Genomic DNA, 18,223 nt, shown 5'->3' with positions numbered 1-18,223 from the left:
GGGATACCACTCCTACCCTCTGGCTAATAGGACTCCATGGACCCAACCTCCATCACTTTATCTCACTTCCCTTTCAACTCTGTTCTAGTTCTAGCCTTCACAGCCTCCTGCAGCAAGGAGTTCCACAGGTTAACTATTTGCTTTGTCAACAACAACAACAACTTTCTCTTACTAGTTTCAAGCCTGCTACCCATTCCTTTCCTTTGGTGTCCTCTAGTCCTTCTTGATGGGAACTCAGGAAGAACTTTTTTGAATGCACCCTCTCCACCCAACCCCTGCTTTTAGAGACCTCTATCCTGTCCCCCCTCCGTCTCCTCTTTTCTAAGCTGAACAGTCCCAGTCTCTGTAGCCTCTCTTCATCTGGGACCTGTTCCCAACCCCTGATCATGTTAGTTGCCCTCCCCTCTCCCAGCCTTTCTCTTCCCCTCTCCCACCTCCTTTTCCCAGTCTCCCCCAGTTTTGTTCAATAAAGACAGAGTCAATGTTGGAAGAAACGTTATCTTTATTTTGTACATCAATAAGAAGGGGGGCTAGGGAAGGGCAAGTGGAAGGAGGTGAGGGAGGAATGGGGTACGAGCCCCCGATGGGGAGGACTGGGCTGGCTCTGCGGGCTTCTGGGGGTGGAAGCTCTCCTGCAGCCCCCCAATTACTCCCTCTCCCCAGATGGCAGCCTGCGGCAAGTGCAGCCGGGCTGATGGCCGAGTGGTGTGATGTGCCCAGTGTGGGCACTCAGGGCACTCCAAGCCAGAACTTCTTTGCAAGCGGGGCACCCCTTAGAACTGTGTGTCCGGGGTGGGGGTCGGGACCCTTTAAGCGCAGCCCTCGGCTAGCCTGAGACAGCATCTCCATGCTCTAAGTCCTCCTTTTATGCCCTGCCGGCACTGCTTCCGGCCATCCTTAAGCCCTGTTCAGAGTCCACTCAATGTGGACTTACTAGTTCGAACTAGCAAAACGCTAGTTCGAACTAGTTTTTAGTTCTAGATGCGTTAGTTCGAACTAGCTTAGTTCGAATTAACTAATTCGAACTAAGTTAGTTCGAACTAGCGCTGTAGTGTAGACGTACCCATCTTTATTAGCATCAGTTTATCACAACTCTGTTCACAGAGTGCAGTCCGTAACGTTAGGCACTTTCATGTGCTTTGATGAATGTTTTCTGACAAATGCTGTTTTTGTCCCTGCTTACCATAAACATGTAGGATCATATATGCAGCCAGCGTAAGTCATTTAATAACATTGACGCCCATGGATTTACAGCAACTGAAGATATGGCCCTTCATGTACTTTTGTGAATGTTTTGCTTTTGTCTCTTCTATTTATAGATCAATTACTGAATTTCCATCACATTACACAACCAAGGAGAACACCTGTCCTTTTATTTATATCCTCATCTCGGAGTTCCTGTCTCTGCTGTTTTCTGCATGCCTCTCACTGTAACTGCTTTCTGTTTTATGCCATTAACTCTGACTGCATCTCATTACAACATTTCCTGATTTAACCCAAAAATCTCTGTTGATAGCTAGTAATCATTTTGAGATGACTGATGGCTCAGCGATTGCTAAAGATTCCTGCATGGGTTGATCAGTGCCCAGAGCACAATCCCCAAGCACAGAGCAAAGAAGAGATCCTCTTCAAACGGGAAAGTGTGACTTATCTTCTATTTTAAATACTGTGCAACAAAAGTTAGTTTAGCATCACGTGACATAAATCCAATATTTACAGTTGCACTTGGTCCCTACATGCATGCCCAAAGATAGTGAAGGACATAAAGAGTCTCTCCTTTTCCCACAATCCCCACCTGTGTGTTCCATGTAAAGACAGGCAGAATTCACTCCATTCAGGGTCTGTACCATTCTCTTCCCGTGCTCTCTATGCTCCGAGGGAAATGTGCCAAAGGAGGTGAGAAGGAGTCAGGGATATGGCTGTATTCTCCATAACTGGCCAGCCATGTGAGAGGCATGCAGTGGAGAGTAAAACAGTGGACATCCGACCTTCAAAGAAACTCAGTTTTGCAAAGCTGGCCCACTATATCAGATTTGAACATCTAGAACTAACACTATCCAGTGTGCAGTTTCTGATTAATACCAAAACAGAATTTGGGGGATTTATGTCATTATTTATCATCTGACCTTTTCTGTGTTTGTCTCACATGTTGTAGCAGGTGACTATATTTGTACATTGTAATGTTTTTTTCTTAGAGAACTGTTTGTATTTTTATTCCTTAAAAATAAACCAGTGATGAAGCACCTGTGTCCGTGTAAAACTAGCTTTGTTATCATGGGGTTGACTAGTTTTACATACATTTCCGAAGGCATGTACATCTGATTCATCAGGGGGATACATCCACATGCACAGTGGTGAGCAGATGCTTCTTGACCCATGCTATTATCCTGACTAGTGCACTTGACCTGACTGACCTATATTTAATGCTATTAAGAAGGCAAGCAGGATTCTGGAAAGCAGTGGTTCTTCATTGTTTTGTGTGAGCTAGAGCAAAGCCTACTCTAAAAGCCTGTCTCTGCTTGACAGTGCCCCCACTCATTCCTGCATGTTACACCCCAGGTCAGCGGATGGCTACTGCAAACCTAAATCTGATTTGTCTGGTTCCCTGGAGTAGGTGCTCAATACCATGGTGATGGGCAGGACTTGAAAGCTTGGGTAAAATAGAGTAGTCTGAGATCCCAAGATCTTGTTCTCATTGACAGCAGTGCACCTCCCAGGAACCTGCTGTAAGGTAAGGGAGCATGAAGTACTGTACTAGTATTGACATACCCGCAACAGCATCTCTTTTCTAATTGCTTTATAGTGATACACAGCAGAAAGCTATATTTAAGAAATCCTTTAACAACACTTTTAGCTGTCATGATTTCTCTGACCCGTAAGTCATCCATGTTGCAGTGTAACTGCCATCCATCACAACATTTCTCCCCATTCCATTTAAAAGGAGCCAGTCCTGTTTAAATCATCAATTATTTTTCCTCTGTGATGGGAAATAGCCCTTACGTGCTCATGGGTTTTAAGCTACAAGGACAAGTTTGCATAGTAATTTCTCACCCCCAAATAAATGGCTTAATCACAAAAGTAGGGTGAGAATCAGAACTATGAACCACAGCCTGTTTCTCAAAATTCATTCCTAAGGCATCTGGACAGAGGCCCTGATCCACTGAAGCCAATAGAAAGACTCTTATTGGCCTCACTGGGCTTTGGATGAGGGAATTGAGATTTGACATGACAACAGTCCGTAATGCTGCTAATGATACTGTTTCACAATCATAATACAAGAATAGAGGAAGTTTGTCATTGTTATTTCCAGCCTATCTGAGTCTCCCATGTACTGCAGTAGCAATACCATCCTGTTAGCTTTTAAGTGTCTTTCCCCTCATGCTCGCTACCGCTTCTTGTCCCTGGCTGACTGGTTTAGTGTAAGATGAATGGGAAAAGAAATCTCCTTTTTTCTAGTCAGCAAATCTGAATAATTGCCTTTCTCACTGTGCTTTATAGGGCAAGTTTAATTAAACAAGAAAGCACTGGAGTTCAACCGTACTTCAGTCACACAAATAGTTTAATAACATACTGTCCTTTCATGGCAACACTGCTGCCTTTTCAGCAATATTTACTTTTCTGCTAATATTTCCAGCCTGTTTTTGCAACATCACAGTAGCAACAATCCGCCAAAAGCTAAAACACAATTTGCAATTAACAGAGGAAATCCTGGAGTTTACAACACAGGGCGAGGGGAGGGAAACACTGCACTAATAAGTCATTAAGGGATCAATCCTGTTAGGTGCTGAACTATTCTTGATGATGTTGAGTACCCTCAATTTCCATTGAAGTCAGCCACCCACTCGCATTAATTCAGTGGGCCTTGCAAAACTGAATCCCAAAATGAGCATGCTAATTTAAAAAAACTAGCCCAATATGAAGAGCATTTAAACAATGTATTTTTATTGCAATAATTGTAACATATTTTATTCTGGACAATAAGTGCTACCAGCACTTATTTTATTAATGGCTATAGCTCATCTAGTGCAGGGGTTGTATCAGAGCCCAAAAAGTCAAAATGTTAAGGCCTGATGGAACTAGTATGATAATCCAGTCTGTCTTTCTGCATAGCATAGGCCATACTCAGTAACATCTGCATCAAGTTATGTTTGAGCTATAGCATATCCTTGAAACAAGGCTGGATGTCATTCTTAAAACCTTCAAGTGATGATGACTGGTTCTGTGTCCCTAAGTAAGCTGTTCCAATGGTTAATGATCCTCTCTGTTAAAAATGTGCACCTTATTTCTAGTTTGAATTTCTTTAGCTTGAAACTTTCAACCATTGGATTTCATTGTGTATTTTCTGCTAAATTAAAGAGCCCTCCACTGGCAGAAAGTTCTAACCCAGGGCCAACCCATTTAACAAAGAGAGCCAAAACAGCAGCAGAAAAAATGCGAAGACCCACACCAGAATTGTCAAGCAAAGAAAAAAATTAATTTTTTTTAAAGGAGGCTGCCCCTTTAAGACGGCCACCATCTTGGGCGCCATTTTTAAAACCCCGTAGCTCTGACCCAGTAAGCACAGGGAAGCCAGGGGCTAGGGGCGAGGAAAGCTGGTGCTGGCAGGGGCCGTTTGGGGGGGCACAGGAGCAGCTTCAAGGGCCGCACTTTTGGAGGGCAAGAGCCACATGTGGCTCATGAGCTGAGGATTAGTTACGGTGTTCTAACCTGTGTGAATCCATGTAGACCAAGTCACTGCTTAATCTTGAGCTAACCCAACATGCCTAAACAGTTCTTATAGCAATTTTAGAGCTATAGCAGAGCACCTCCAAAATACCTGTGTAAAGTGAATGAGTTGATGGCTTCATTGAAATCCAATGAGACACAGCTCAACAGGACAGTTCTTAAGCTGTAAATTGTCATAGTTCCATTGAAACCCTGTGTCACTAGATACTTTCCTATGAACAATGCCTTACACATGTGAACTGCAATCATTCTAATAATATCGCCTTAGGTCCAAGTGAGTCACACAGCTAAAATGATGTCAGTGAAAGTCATTGTTTTCCAGTGGAAACATCTTTGGTTCAGAGGATAACCAGAGTTACTATCTTGAGCATCCCTATTTCAGCCAGAGAATCTTAAACTGAGTTAACCTGTAGACTCCTCAATTGTATAAAGGCACCATTTTTAACAAAGTCACACAATATAATAAAATCACCTTAATCTTGAAGATAGGACTTCAAGTCACTATAAACCACAGCATTTTGAAGAATTACCCAAAATTTCAAATGCTTCTCCATAGATTTTTTTCAGATTAGAAGTCAAAGTGGTTATCTGAGAAGTACTGCTCTTTGATGAGATTCCTCACTTCAAAGGAATCAAAATTATCCTAATTTTTTATTTATTGCCAAACTTTTCTTTTCTTCATTCCAGTTTGTTACCAAATCTAAGAGATACTAAACCCCATTAAAAACGAAAAATTACCCAACATTTTCTAACTTCAGGAAACTGTAACTTTGGCAGAAGATTTTGTGAGTTTTACTTTAATCTCTATTATTTTTGTCTCTTCCTACCAATATCTGCACAGGCCAAAAAGAATCACTAAATTAATATGAATAAAGAAAGCATCAGAATGTGCTTCATTCATTTCACAGCACATGTGCACTCTACTGCACTTAAAATATGAAGAGAAACAAAAACTGTCTGAAGGCTGCACTTTAATATGCTATGAGCTAGTGTACCTGAAATACATACAGATACATATTTGTACTAACCAAGAGCAATGGTGCACTGAAAAACTTCTAGATATGCATGTTCATGGTATGCGTTTTACACCTGAATAATGATAGTGAAAATCATCTTAATAAAAATGACAAAATAGGCTAATGGCTTCAGGCAATTCCTCCTGCTTATGTAAAATGGTTTACATATCTGTCAAACTGTTTTGGGGTTGTACCCTGCCAAGCAATGGCAGCATCTTACTGTACTTTCCCAGGGAACACCTAATTCAGAGGGAAAACTCTGTGAGTAAAATTCATTCTGGCATTGAATGCATATGCAAGACCATCTGTACTGAAGCTTTCCAGTAGGGCTGCACAAAGCATGTGCAGATAGAGGAAACCTGGGTTCCACTCTATGCTGGCTCTGTGACTTGGCTGGCATGGAAGGGTGATTTAATGAGGGGTTTGATGCAAAAGCACAGAATGTGGGTACAGAGGCCAAACCAGCACACGTAGGAATATGGGGAGGGAATGGCCATTTTTCAGTCCCATAGGCTGGCAAAGTGGCTACTTGCTACAGGGATTTTGGGGGAATTCATCCTCTACCCACAGATAGGGTACAAGCCTGCAGTCTACACACAAAGCCCACTTGGGATGAGAGATCCGTGGAACTGCATGTACACACTGCTCCAGCTGAACTATAGAAACAGATCTTAACAGATGAGGCATCTTTTTATTAATGACAACTTGACTCACCCTCTGCAATATCTGCCTGCTGTATTGCAGGGTACATCTACACAGCAACATTATTTTGAAATAACTAGCGTTATTTCGAAATAACTTAGTCTAAGTCTACACAGCAGGCAGCTATTTTGAAATAGTGTCAAAATACTGTCAAGTTGGAGGACTTCTTACTCCAACTCCTGTAACCTTCATTGTACGAGGAGCCAGGGAAGTTGGAGAAAGAGTGATCTATTTCGAAATAAGTGCTGTGTGGACGTTCCCCATTTTGAAATAAGCTACACTATTGATGTAGCTCAATTTGTGTAGCTTATTTTGAGTTAAGCCCTGCTGTGTAGACACACCCTCAGAGAATTTCTTGGTATGCTGTGGTTACTTTTCAAATATTTACATTTTATGGCTACATGGAGACATGCTTAGAAAATGCAAGAGACGTGTCACAGAAAATGCATTTTTTAAAGTAAAAATGCAGACCAGTGGAAAAATCTGTTCCATGCAACAGCATTAAAATGTCGGTTTGGAGAGAATCCTCTTTAAAAAAAAAAAAAAGCCATGCATCGTCCGATGCACCTGGCTATTGTTCTCTGTTTAGAAGGGCAAGGAGCACTAGCAACCATGTCATCTCCCACAGATGAAAGCTTCTTTATTTGCTCACAGACCTAGGAAACAGAGCAGAAAGCCAATGACGTCCAGGGCAACAGTCCCTCCAGACTCTGACTATTACTCTGGAACAGACAAAAAAATAGCCCATCCCCTAGATAGTCCATTCCAGGTTTTCTAATAAACCTTGTATATTCTGAGATTGGGCTCTGGGCACTCAGTGCTCTGTGAATCCCTAGATAGTGCAGGCATGATCAATACCCAATTATTTTTCATTAATAGCACGGGGATGAGCATGGTATAACTGCCTCGCCAGATAGGTATATAAGCTGCTAGATTTCTGAACCAGCTCCCCTTAGACTCCATATCTAGAGTCCCAGAGACTTCAAGGACCACTAGGAGGCCCTTAGTAAAAGGTACCCCTGGTACCTTAATGCCGAAGCTCAGTGCCTTGATTTAAGGCATTCCCAACTGTTGAGAACAAATCAGTGATGTCATTTTGATGCTTTCCATTAAAATAACGAGGAGATGATTTTCTGACCCAGAACCACAGCAAGCTAAAAACTAATTATGATTTTTGTGATTAAACATTTTTCTTTAAATTTCAAATAGTTCCACAGCAGGGGGACATGAAAACGTATATTATAAATTGTGTTGAAATAATGAAAATAACCTAAAAATTTCAGCCAGCTCTTGTCAGGTCAGGATTTAATCAGAAGCAATGTAGCACAGACCTTCGGTGATGTTTCAACACAAAATGCACACGCATGAATTCCCCCTAGTTACACTGGAACCAAATACAGTAACTGCATCTTTCCATCAGAGTACCATGATCCATGGCATCCAAACCATTTCATTCTAAATATGGATGCTGCCTTTCGACACTAAAACTGAGCTCAAATTTAAGTCAGTATGAGCACCAAGTTACACCCAGAGCTTAGGACATGAGCTCAAAACCCCAATTCAAAGCTCACCATGGGCCTAAGCAAATTCATTGTGAGTACTACACAAAGCAAATACATTGTGAGAACCGCAAGCATTATTTTTTTCACTTAAACTAAATCTTACTTTGACTTTTGCCCTGTGCAGTTTCATTGACCTCAGTGGGATTTCATGGAGGAGAAGGCAGTGTAAACACAGAATTTGGATTAGTCTATGTCAGTAAAAAGAGCACTTTGCCCCATACAGCTATATCAGTACAATATACCAGCAAAGAATTCTTGGGTGTGGACTCATCTTATACCTGCAAAGCCATGTTTTTGCTGGTATAGCTTATTCCTACCCCTCCCAAATACAACAAGATATGCAGATAAAAGTTCAGGTTTGTTAATATAGTTAAATATACATCATGCACTTCTGCCAGCACAATAGCGTGAGTCAGAAATCTCACCTCTTTATAACCCTGATCAACACAGCTATACTGACACCAATTTTTTAGTGTAGAGAGCCCTACCAGTAGGGGGAAAGAGATATTTAAGTAAGAACCTATCAGGTTGGTGGAAAGGATTGAGAAACCAATAGTGAATGACTCCTTAGTTAAACTAGATACTTATATGTCACCAAGGACAGACTGTGTTCACCCAAAAGTTCTTTAAGGACAAGCAGTGAGGACTAGCGCCATTATCAATCATTTCTGACAGCTCATTAAGAACAGATGAGTTGCCAGTAGACCGAAGGACAGCAAAAGTAGTAGTAAAAGGTAGGTAATAAATGATGGGGGAGGGTGGAATAAAAGTCACTGAGACTCACTTCAATACCTGAGGAGATATCAAGGCAAATATTAAAGGGATTGATCTGTAAACATTTTTGTGGCTTCTTAACATGGAGGTTGCAAACATGAAAAGGAGGAGATGTGATCACCTTCCCTCTCTTAATGGCTAGACATTGGTGGAGAGTGATGAAATACATGGGAGAGGGTCCCGAAACTTTGTTGTAAAATGGTGTTCCAGTACAGAAGGCAAGAACTGCTGCTTTAGATAATTAACTTGATGCCCAATAGGCCATGTACAGTCATGGAGGCTACCTCATCCTAGACAAGCTTGCCTCCTATGACTCAGTATTGCACTGAGAGTGACAATTAGAAGCCAGGAAACTAGGTTGTATGTGTGCAGAGTTAGAGGGAGCTGACAGAGAAGAGTGACACAGAAGCAAGCAGTTCTACACTTGGAGCATTCTCAGGGAAGAGAGCAGTACAGGCAGTCCCCGGGTTACGTACAAGATAGGGACTGTCGGTTTGTTCTTAAGTTGAATCTGTATGTAAGTCGGAACTGGCATCCAGATTCAGCCGCTGCTGAAACTGATCAGTTTCAACAGCGGCTGAATCTGGACACCAGTTCCGACTTACTTACAGATTCAACTTAAGAACCCCAGGCGTCCCCAAGTCAGCTGCTGCTGAAACTGATCAGCAGCTGATTCCAGGAAGCCCGGGGCAGAGCAACTCTGCCTCGGGCTTCCTGTAGTCAGCTGCTGGTCAGTTTCAGCAGCGGCTGACTTGCGGACGCCTGGGGCAGAGCAGCTCAGGTGCTGCTGGGTTGGTCCAGTAGCGCGGCCGCTCCTCGGCGCTACTGGACCAACCCAGCAGTACCCCAGCTGCTCTGCCCCAGGCGTCCTGATTCAGCCGTTGCTGAAACTGATCAGCAGCGGCTGAATCAGGACGCCTGGGGCAGAGCAGCTGGGGTGCTGCCGGGTTGGTCCAGTAGCGCCAAGGAGCGGTGCTGCGGGACCAACCGGCAGCGCCCCACCTGCTCTACCACAGGCCTCGGGCTTTGCTCCACGTCTCCCTGGTCTGCTGGGGGGGGCACTAGCTGCATCCCCCCCCCAGCAGACCAGGGAGATGCGGAGCAAAGCGGCGGAGGACCCGGGCCGGACCGCAGCGCTTCCAGATCAGCACCGCGGTCCGGCCCGGGTCCTCCGCGGCTTTGCTCTGCGTCTCCCTGGTCTGCAGACCAGGGAGATGCGGAGCAAAGCTGCGGAGGACCCGGGGCCGGACCCGCGGCGCTTCCAGATCAGCGCCGCGGGTCCGGTCCGGGTCCTCCGCCGCTTTGCTCCCCGTCTCCTTGGTCTGCTGGCTCCCCCAGCAGACCAGGGAGACGGGGAGCAGCTTTTCTCGCCCCGGAGGAGGCGGGCAGCGGGACCAGGCGTCCCGCCGCTCCAGTCCTCCGGGGCGAGAAAATCCCTGTATGTAACTGCGGATCCGACATAAGTCGGATCCGCGTAACTCGGGGACTGCCTGTAATCCATTAGAAGGCTCTGAGCAGAGCAAACCAAAACTTAGGCCCAAAGCTTGCCCTGTGATGGATAATCTATCTATCTAGTTGCTTACCTGGCTCAATCAGTGTTGTGTGTGTTCTCCAAATGCAATGCTAGGTTGTAGGCAGTACATAGCCATACACACATATAACACCAAGATAACAATACATGAGTCTGGGCCCAGGTATAATAAGATTCAAGTCAAACATTTATCCTTCTCTTGCAGGAAACACAAACCTAGCAAAGTCAGCATTTCCTGGGTCCTCTATCTCCACTCTGACAGATTTACTTCTGGCTGGTGTGCTTTCACCCAGTGGTTTACAGGGTCTTTTTGCTGTAAGATGCAAGAGCATATATTAAAATGAAAGATGAAAATATAATTATGTTGGGCTAGCTGCTCAGCTGGTCTATAGTCAATGAAGTGATGCTAGCTAAGCATCTGACCTATTGAATATTCAGGAACCAGACCTGAAAAACATTTTTCTATTTTTCCACTCAGGGTATGTCTGCACTACAATTTGCATATCTTTTTCCAATTTTCTTCCTGTCTACATGGGGCCAAATGTCAGAAAAAAAACCCCTCTTTCAGAACATACCTTCTTCCTCAAAGAACTAAGCGTACAGGGATGTCGAAAAAATGTGTCTGATTTTCTGACATTTTTTGAGGGGGGGGGAAGCAGATGCACTCTTCAGTGTAGGCATAGCCCAAAGGGGAGGGGGTTCCATTTGTCTTCATTTATTGTTCATTGTCACAAGTCTACAACTTCTTAGTCTGCAAGCATCAAAATACACAGAGCCATTCATTTCACTTTAAATCCTCTTTTAACTATTGTATGAAGTCCTATAACACTAGATTTACATAGATCACTTGGGTCAGAGCCTGAGCAGATATGAACACCAGCTGAGACCCTTGCCCATAAGACCTTGTTAACTTTTATTTCTATTTTCCCCCTTTTGGGGACTCTTGGTTTTCATTCATTGTGTGTATATTGAATATATATTATTAGAATTTTATGAAGACACTTTATTTATGGCAGTCATTCTATTGAGGAAAAGAAGAACACTGCTGCTTCTGGAGTTATGCTGTAATGCTGTGTGTTTCCCACTGCTTTCAATTACTGTGATGCTGGATTGTTTACATGTTTTCCCTCTCTGCTGATTTCCACACTCCAAATATCCACAGCACTCAGCATGGAAATTATGTAGATGGGTGTTTTTGACAGTGGTCATCCATTTGGTAGTAGCTCTGCTGTGGTGCATTCTGCTGAGAAAACAATATTCTTATAAGCCTGCAAAAACTTCTGTCTTTGGGGAAAGGGAGCATAGGAGCTGCCCAAAGAGTTAGGCTGGTGTTAGAGAAATAATAGGGATGTCCATATGCTGTTCACAGCATGTATAGAGCATAGATTGTTAGGGAAGAAGGTGCCAAAAACACTTTCAGCTTCCTTCTAAAGTTTATAAATGAGATAGCAACTTCAACCTTCTGGGCAAGGCTTCGTAAGCCCTGAAAAATCGTCCTCCAACTCCATCTCGGATTTTCCAGCATCTTCCATTGATTCCCATAGTGTGAAAGACATACAACATTTTTATCACATCCAGTCCTTTGCAGTGTATTTGATTGGCCAGGCTAAGGAGGCTTTGCTTCCTCTATTTCCTAGTAAAAATATATGGGGAAAATTTTCCCAGGCACAAATGGGGGACTATGACACTTTTGATGGTAATTTGATGCCGAACTGCCCTTCATGAATTTGAAAATCTCCCTCTCCCATCCTTTCCATTTACTCAGTAATGACTAGGCTGCCCAGAGTGATGACAGCAATATGAACAAACTCACTCATTTCTGGCTCAGAAAGGTGAGCAAGAAGGAAGGTTGTTCCTTAACATCTGAAAAATGGAACCTGATGCATCAAACACCTCTCCTAATTAACCACTTGGCTTGTTCAGGCCTCCTAAGCTAAAATGTGAGAGCTTTCTGTCAAATCTGAAGTGCCTCAGGGATAATATCAAATTCCTTACTAGCAAATCAAGATTTCAGAGCCTGCCAGCGTTAATCAGACTTACTGGACCATGGCTTAAACAAAGCAAGAGAAAAAGGTATATGCTAAAGTGTTTGAGTTGCCGTGAGCTCAGGGTGTTATGACCTCTCCACAGCCTCCTGATAAATAATAAATGGATATAAAGAGGTGTAATGTGTCTAAAAATAAAGCACAGCTTCATGGTGATCCCCACAGGAACAGAGCAGAACATTTCACACCTCAACCTCTTCCACGTTTTAATTCACTTTGCCCATTACAAAGCCGTTTTGCCCCATGATACTTGACTCCAAGAATTCTAACATGACTATGATTCACAGTGCAAATGCACCTTGGAGCCAAAGAGCTGGATCTGCATGTTTGTGGAGGCCTGATTCTCCTCTCACTTCTACCGGCATCACTTCATGAGCTTTGGCAGAGCTACTCCCAGGATAGAGTGATGTGAGATAATGACCAGGGCCCAGCTAAGGGCCTTGGCAAGGGAAGGAGATAGTTGCATCTGAACTTGTTCTAGGAAGGGAAGAGAAATTTTGAAAAAAGCCTCCAAACTAGCTACAGGCATAAAGGGAAACAAGAAGACCTTTTACAAATACATTAAAAGGAAGAGGAAGACCAAGGACAGGGTAGGCCCACTGCTTAGTGAGGAGGGAGAAGCAGTAACAGGGAACTTGGAAATGGCGGAGATGCTCAATGACTTCTTTGTTTCGGTCTTCACCGAGAAGTCTGGAGGTGTGCCTAACGTAGTGAATACAAGCAGAGAGAGGGTAAGTTTAGAAGATAGGATACACAAAGAACAAGTTAAAAATCACTTAGGAAAGTTAGATGTCAGCAAGTCACCAGGTCCTGATGAAATGCATCCCAGGATACTCAAGGAGCTGATAGAGGAGGTATCTGAGCCTTTAGCTATGATCTTTGAAAAATCATGGCAGACAGGGGAGATTCCAGAAGACTGGAAAAGGGCAAATATTGTGCCCATCTATAAAAAGGGGAATAAGAACAACCCAGGAAACTACAGACCGGTCAGTTTAACGTCTGTCACAGGGAAGATAATGGAGCAGGTAATTAAGGAAATCATATGCAAACACTTGGAAGGTAATAAAGTGATAGGGAATAGCCAGCATGGGTTTGTGAAGAACAAGTCATGCCAAACTAATCTGATAGCTTTCTTTGATAAGATAACGAACCTTGTGGATAAGGGAGAAGCGGTGGATGTCATATACCTAGACTTTAGTAAGGCATTTGATACGGTCTTGCATGATATTCTTATTGATAAACTAGGCAAATATAACTTAGATAGGGCCACGATAAGGTGGGTGCATAATTGGCTGGATAACCTTAGTCAGAGAGTTGTTGTTAACAGTTCTAAATCCTGCTGGAAAGGGATAACAAGTGGAGTTCCTCAAGGGTCTGTTTTGGGACCCGTACTGTTCAATATCTTCATCAATGATGTAGATATTGGGATAGAGAGTACGCTTATTAAGTTTGCAGATGATACCAAACTGGGTGGAGTTGCGACTTCTTTGGAGGATAGGGACATAATTCAAAATGACCTTAGCAAGTTAGAGAAATGGTCAGAGGTAAACAGGATGAGGTTTAATAAAGAGAAATGCAAAGTGCTCCACTTAGGAAGGAACAATCAGTTCCATACATACAAGATGGGAAGCGACTGTCTAGGAAGGAGCATGGCAGAAAGGGATCTAGGGGTCATAGTGGACCACAAGTTGAATATGAGTCAACAGTGTGATGCTGTTGCCAAAAAAGCAAATATGATTCTAGGTTGTATCAACAGGTGTGTTGTAAGCAAAACTCGTGAAGTCATTCTGCCGCTCTACTCTGCACTAGTTAGGCCTCAGCTGGAGTACTGTGTACAGTTCTGGGCGCCACATTTCAAGAAAGATGTGGAGAAATTGGAAAGGGTACAGAGAAGAGCGACAAGAATGATTAAAGGTTTAGAGAGCATGACCTATGAAGCCAGGCTTCATGAACTGGGCTTGTTTAGTTTGGAAAAAAGAAGATTAAGGGGGGACATGATAGCGGTTTTCAAATATCTAAAAGGGTGTCACAAGGAGGAAGGAGAAAATTTGTTCCTCTTGGTTTCTGAGGACAGGACAAGGAGTAATGGGCTTAAAGTGCAGCAGGGGAGGTTTAGATTGGACATTAGGAAAAAATTCCTAACTGTCAGGGTGGTCAAATATTGGAATAAATTGCCAAGGGAGGTGGTGGAATCTCCCTCTCTGGAGATATTTAAGAACAGGTTAGATAGACATCTGTCAGGGATGGTGTAGACGGAGCTTGGTCCTGCCTTGAGGGCGGGGGGCTGGACTCGATGACCTCTCGAGGTCCCTTCCAGTCCTATTATTCTATGATTCTATGATTCTATGAAAGGAAATCTCTTTTAAAGAGTCTGTCACAACTGGTTTCAAATACGATGGGGAATTACATGGGTTAAACCTCTCTGGTCTGGGACTCTCTGGTCTGGCAATATCCAGACCACAGATGTTGCTGGACCAGAGAACCGTTGGAACAGAGACCCCTGGCTTGTGGCAGCAGCAGAGCCCCAGTGCCCTGGAGCAGTGGAACCCCAACACCCCTGAGCAACAGAGCCCCAGAGCACTGACACCCCAGAGCAACGGAGCCTTGGCATCCCAGAGTAGTGGAGTCCTGGTGGCCCCAGGGCTGTGGAGTCTGGCAGCCTTGGGGCAGTGGAGCCCCAGCAGTCTTGGGACTGGCCAAGGAGCAGGGAGCCCAGTGGCCCACGGGCAGGAGAGCCTCGCAGAGGGGCCGATTTCCCCTGGTCCCACAAATTCCCTTCTTCAGGACCAGTCAGGTCCCCAGCGTGCTGGACCAGGGAGGTCCAACCAGTATTTGGTAGTTAGCGTGAGAAGGCTAATAGGGAGGGACTGAAAGAGGGAGCATAAGAGAAGAAGCAAATAGTGCTATTCCCCAAAACCTGAAGTGGAAGCCGCCTTCCCCCCAATCCCCCAGTTTGCAAGAGAATCTGAACAGTGAGAATTGTAGGGTCAATGAGAGCCTGGCTATTTCGAGGAGGAAAGAAGAGATGAGACTAGACCCTCCAATGATCTGAACATCCTGGCCCCTGCTCAGGGACCCAGGGACCATGACCATTTGAGACACTGTCAAAAAAGTAAGGACATTCCCAGGCAAAAACATTGGCAAAGATTTTTGCCCTTAAGTTGTGGATGTGCTACCAGCCTCAGCTCTGTCAAATGCGTTGTCTGGGAATATGCCAGACCCTCAAGGCCACATACATGATCCATATTTGTTATTGCCATTGACACGAAGGACCATTTTGCTGCTCTATCAGAGCCATGCATGATAACTTTGATATCAATTGTGAGCGCCCCATGCACTTTACAATGACAAACTTTGCTGTGTAACTTCTGCACTCGCTAACATAGAAACTGCACATTCACACCACCACTAATTGATCTTCAGTTTGTCTCCACTTATGAGGAGGGTGGAAGTGGTGGGGAGGGAGGAAGGTCCTTTTTCTCCTTGTACTTACCCATATTGTAGCATGAGATATGAGTCCCACCCAGCCAACTTTCTTTGATGCCATCAGAAATTGCTTTGCTTCTGCTACCCCCACTGCTGGCCACCTGCCTATTTCTCTTTCCTGGTTCACTACACTGTTGAAAATAACACGTTTGTTGCGACTCATCAAAGTTGGACATAGAAGAGTCTTCCACCCTTTCAGGGATCACTCAACCCTCTCCATGCCACTGTAAGATGTGGCACCTTAGAGAAGACCTATATGAATTGACTTTGTATTTGATCTTTACCAGGAGATGCAACTAAAAGATTTGGATATGAAATGGACTAGACAAAAAAACATTTCTTCTAATCTCCAAGAGGTTACATTTGCTGGGACGTTCCCAAAATTTTACTGAAAGCTCCTATGGATTTCCTACAGGAAAAAAAATCACAAAACAAAAAACTTAGCACTGTCCCTTTATGACACACTGAAATTCCAAGCTAGCTTCTGCTTTCTCTTTCAGCCACAGTGTCACTGTTTATATAGGAATTCATTTGTTAGCCAATTTCAAGCTCTGTAGAGCACAACTGACCATTAACGTTTGCAGATCAATGTAATCAAATATATATTTGTGATGCATTAATAGCTATGAGAGAGTCACATGGTCATTCAGAAATGCTCTCTGTATTGTTTCTCATTTATTGTAAACTGTGCAGACCTACAGGTTCCAGACCTTGCCTCGCTTTTACCTTCTCTTCGTTCAGCACCCCCTCCTCTCATCTACCAGAGGATAATTATAGCCTTCACTCTGAAAGGAAATAGTGTCATCAGGCCCGCCAAGAGTGGGGGCAAACGGGGCATTTGTCCTCGGCCCCATCCCTTCCATCTGAGACCATGCCCCATCTGGGGGCATAGAACTGCCCCTTCTCCACACCTTACCCAGGGGTCCTTAGAAGCTCTCAGCCCCCTGAGTGTAATAGAAATAAGATGTTAGCTGGCTACTACAAGGGTCAGGAGTTTTGAAGTAGGCTGGGCTTCTTAAACATTACTGTGAGGTTCATCTCTCATAGCCAAGGAGATTTTTGGGGGGCTGGAGTGTGGGGGGGAGAGATGCCTGGGCTTTTTTATAAATAGTGATTAATGTAATAAAATATTCAAGATACTTTTCAAAATTCACTAATGATAATTAAGGACACCTGCTTTAAGTTTCCGTAGCTTGAAACAAATCAGTGTTGGATCTCAGTGTTAATATTCCTGAAGTTCAGGATGACACGGGTGCTACTTCTTGGCACTAAGCACCCATAAAAGGAATTCTGTCTCCAACTCCTTCCTTCTTGATTCCACCCACTGATAACGCCAGTGATGACTTTGTTTTTAATACTGTGGCAGCCTTTAAACCTGTGATTAAGCTGATAATTATTAAATCCAATAAACGTATGCAATCAGACAGATTACATGGTGCTAGTACATAATGCTGTCTAAACTGGCCAGGTGGTTCGTCTACAAATATTAAACAGGAACATGATGTCACCTTGAGCTTGACCTTCTGAGATCTCAAATGAAGCTGGATCAAGTCATGTCAGTAAGCGGATGGAAATTTTTCGAAGAAAACCTTTCAGTCAGGAGATTTTGTTCAAAGAGTGCCAAGGAAGGCTGTGTCTTTCCAAACCTGGATTGTTTAAATATACAGGATGGGGTGGGCACTCACTCAATCAAAGTGAATACATCTTAGGTCCACATGGAAGAAACAGAAAACATCCATGTCTTTACATAACATGGAAAGGACACAGTTCAGAAGCCTGGGCTGGCTTCTGCCAGCACAGACAGAGATTCCAGTGGTAGAAAGACTTCCCAGTTGCAACCCCCGGCTTCCCTTGGTGGCTGGAGTGAGCCAGCACAGTTTCTGTGGAGCACGCTGCATGGCCATGACCTCTGGAATTAGTGTTGATCTGGTGTATCTCCCAACAGCAGCCTTCTCCCGTGACGTTACTATGGAGACTCTGGGAGGAGTTTAAATCTGCCTTTCCATGGCAGTGCTGGGGGCAGGGCTCTGGATGCTGCTGGTGTAGTCACAAAAATGGTTTGTGTCGCCACAGCCCAGGCAGCACGACCACAGCACACCCAGGATCCAGCTCTGGTGCTTAGGCAGCCAGGTGGCACAATCCCTGTGCCCCAGGCAAAGTCCTAGGGATCCGGTGGCCAGGAAGTGCAGTCCCCGCCACCCAGCCAGCCCTGGGCATCTGGCAGCCAGGCAGCATGACTGCCACACTTCCAGCCCTGAGCTCTCCACACATACCTGCCCTGAGACCCCCTCATATCTCGCAACTCTCTGTCCTGACTCCTGTGTCCCCACTGCTTGGCCTGAGGCTCCCCACCCCTCTCCCTGACCCTCCACAACCCATCCC

Source organism: Pelodiscus sinensis, chromosome 2 (genome assembly GCF_052426305.1).
Source record: "Pelodiscus sinensis isolate ZL-2025 chromosome 2, ASM5242630v1, whole genome shotgun sequence".
Lineage (NCBI taxonomy): Eukaryota > Metazoa > Chordata > Testudines > Trionychidae > Pelodiscus > Pelodiscus sinensis.
This window is presented reverse-complemented; position numbering follows the sequence as displayed.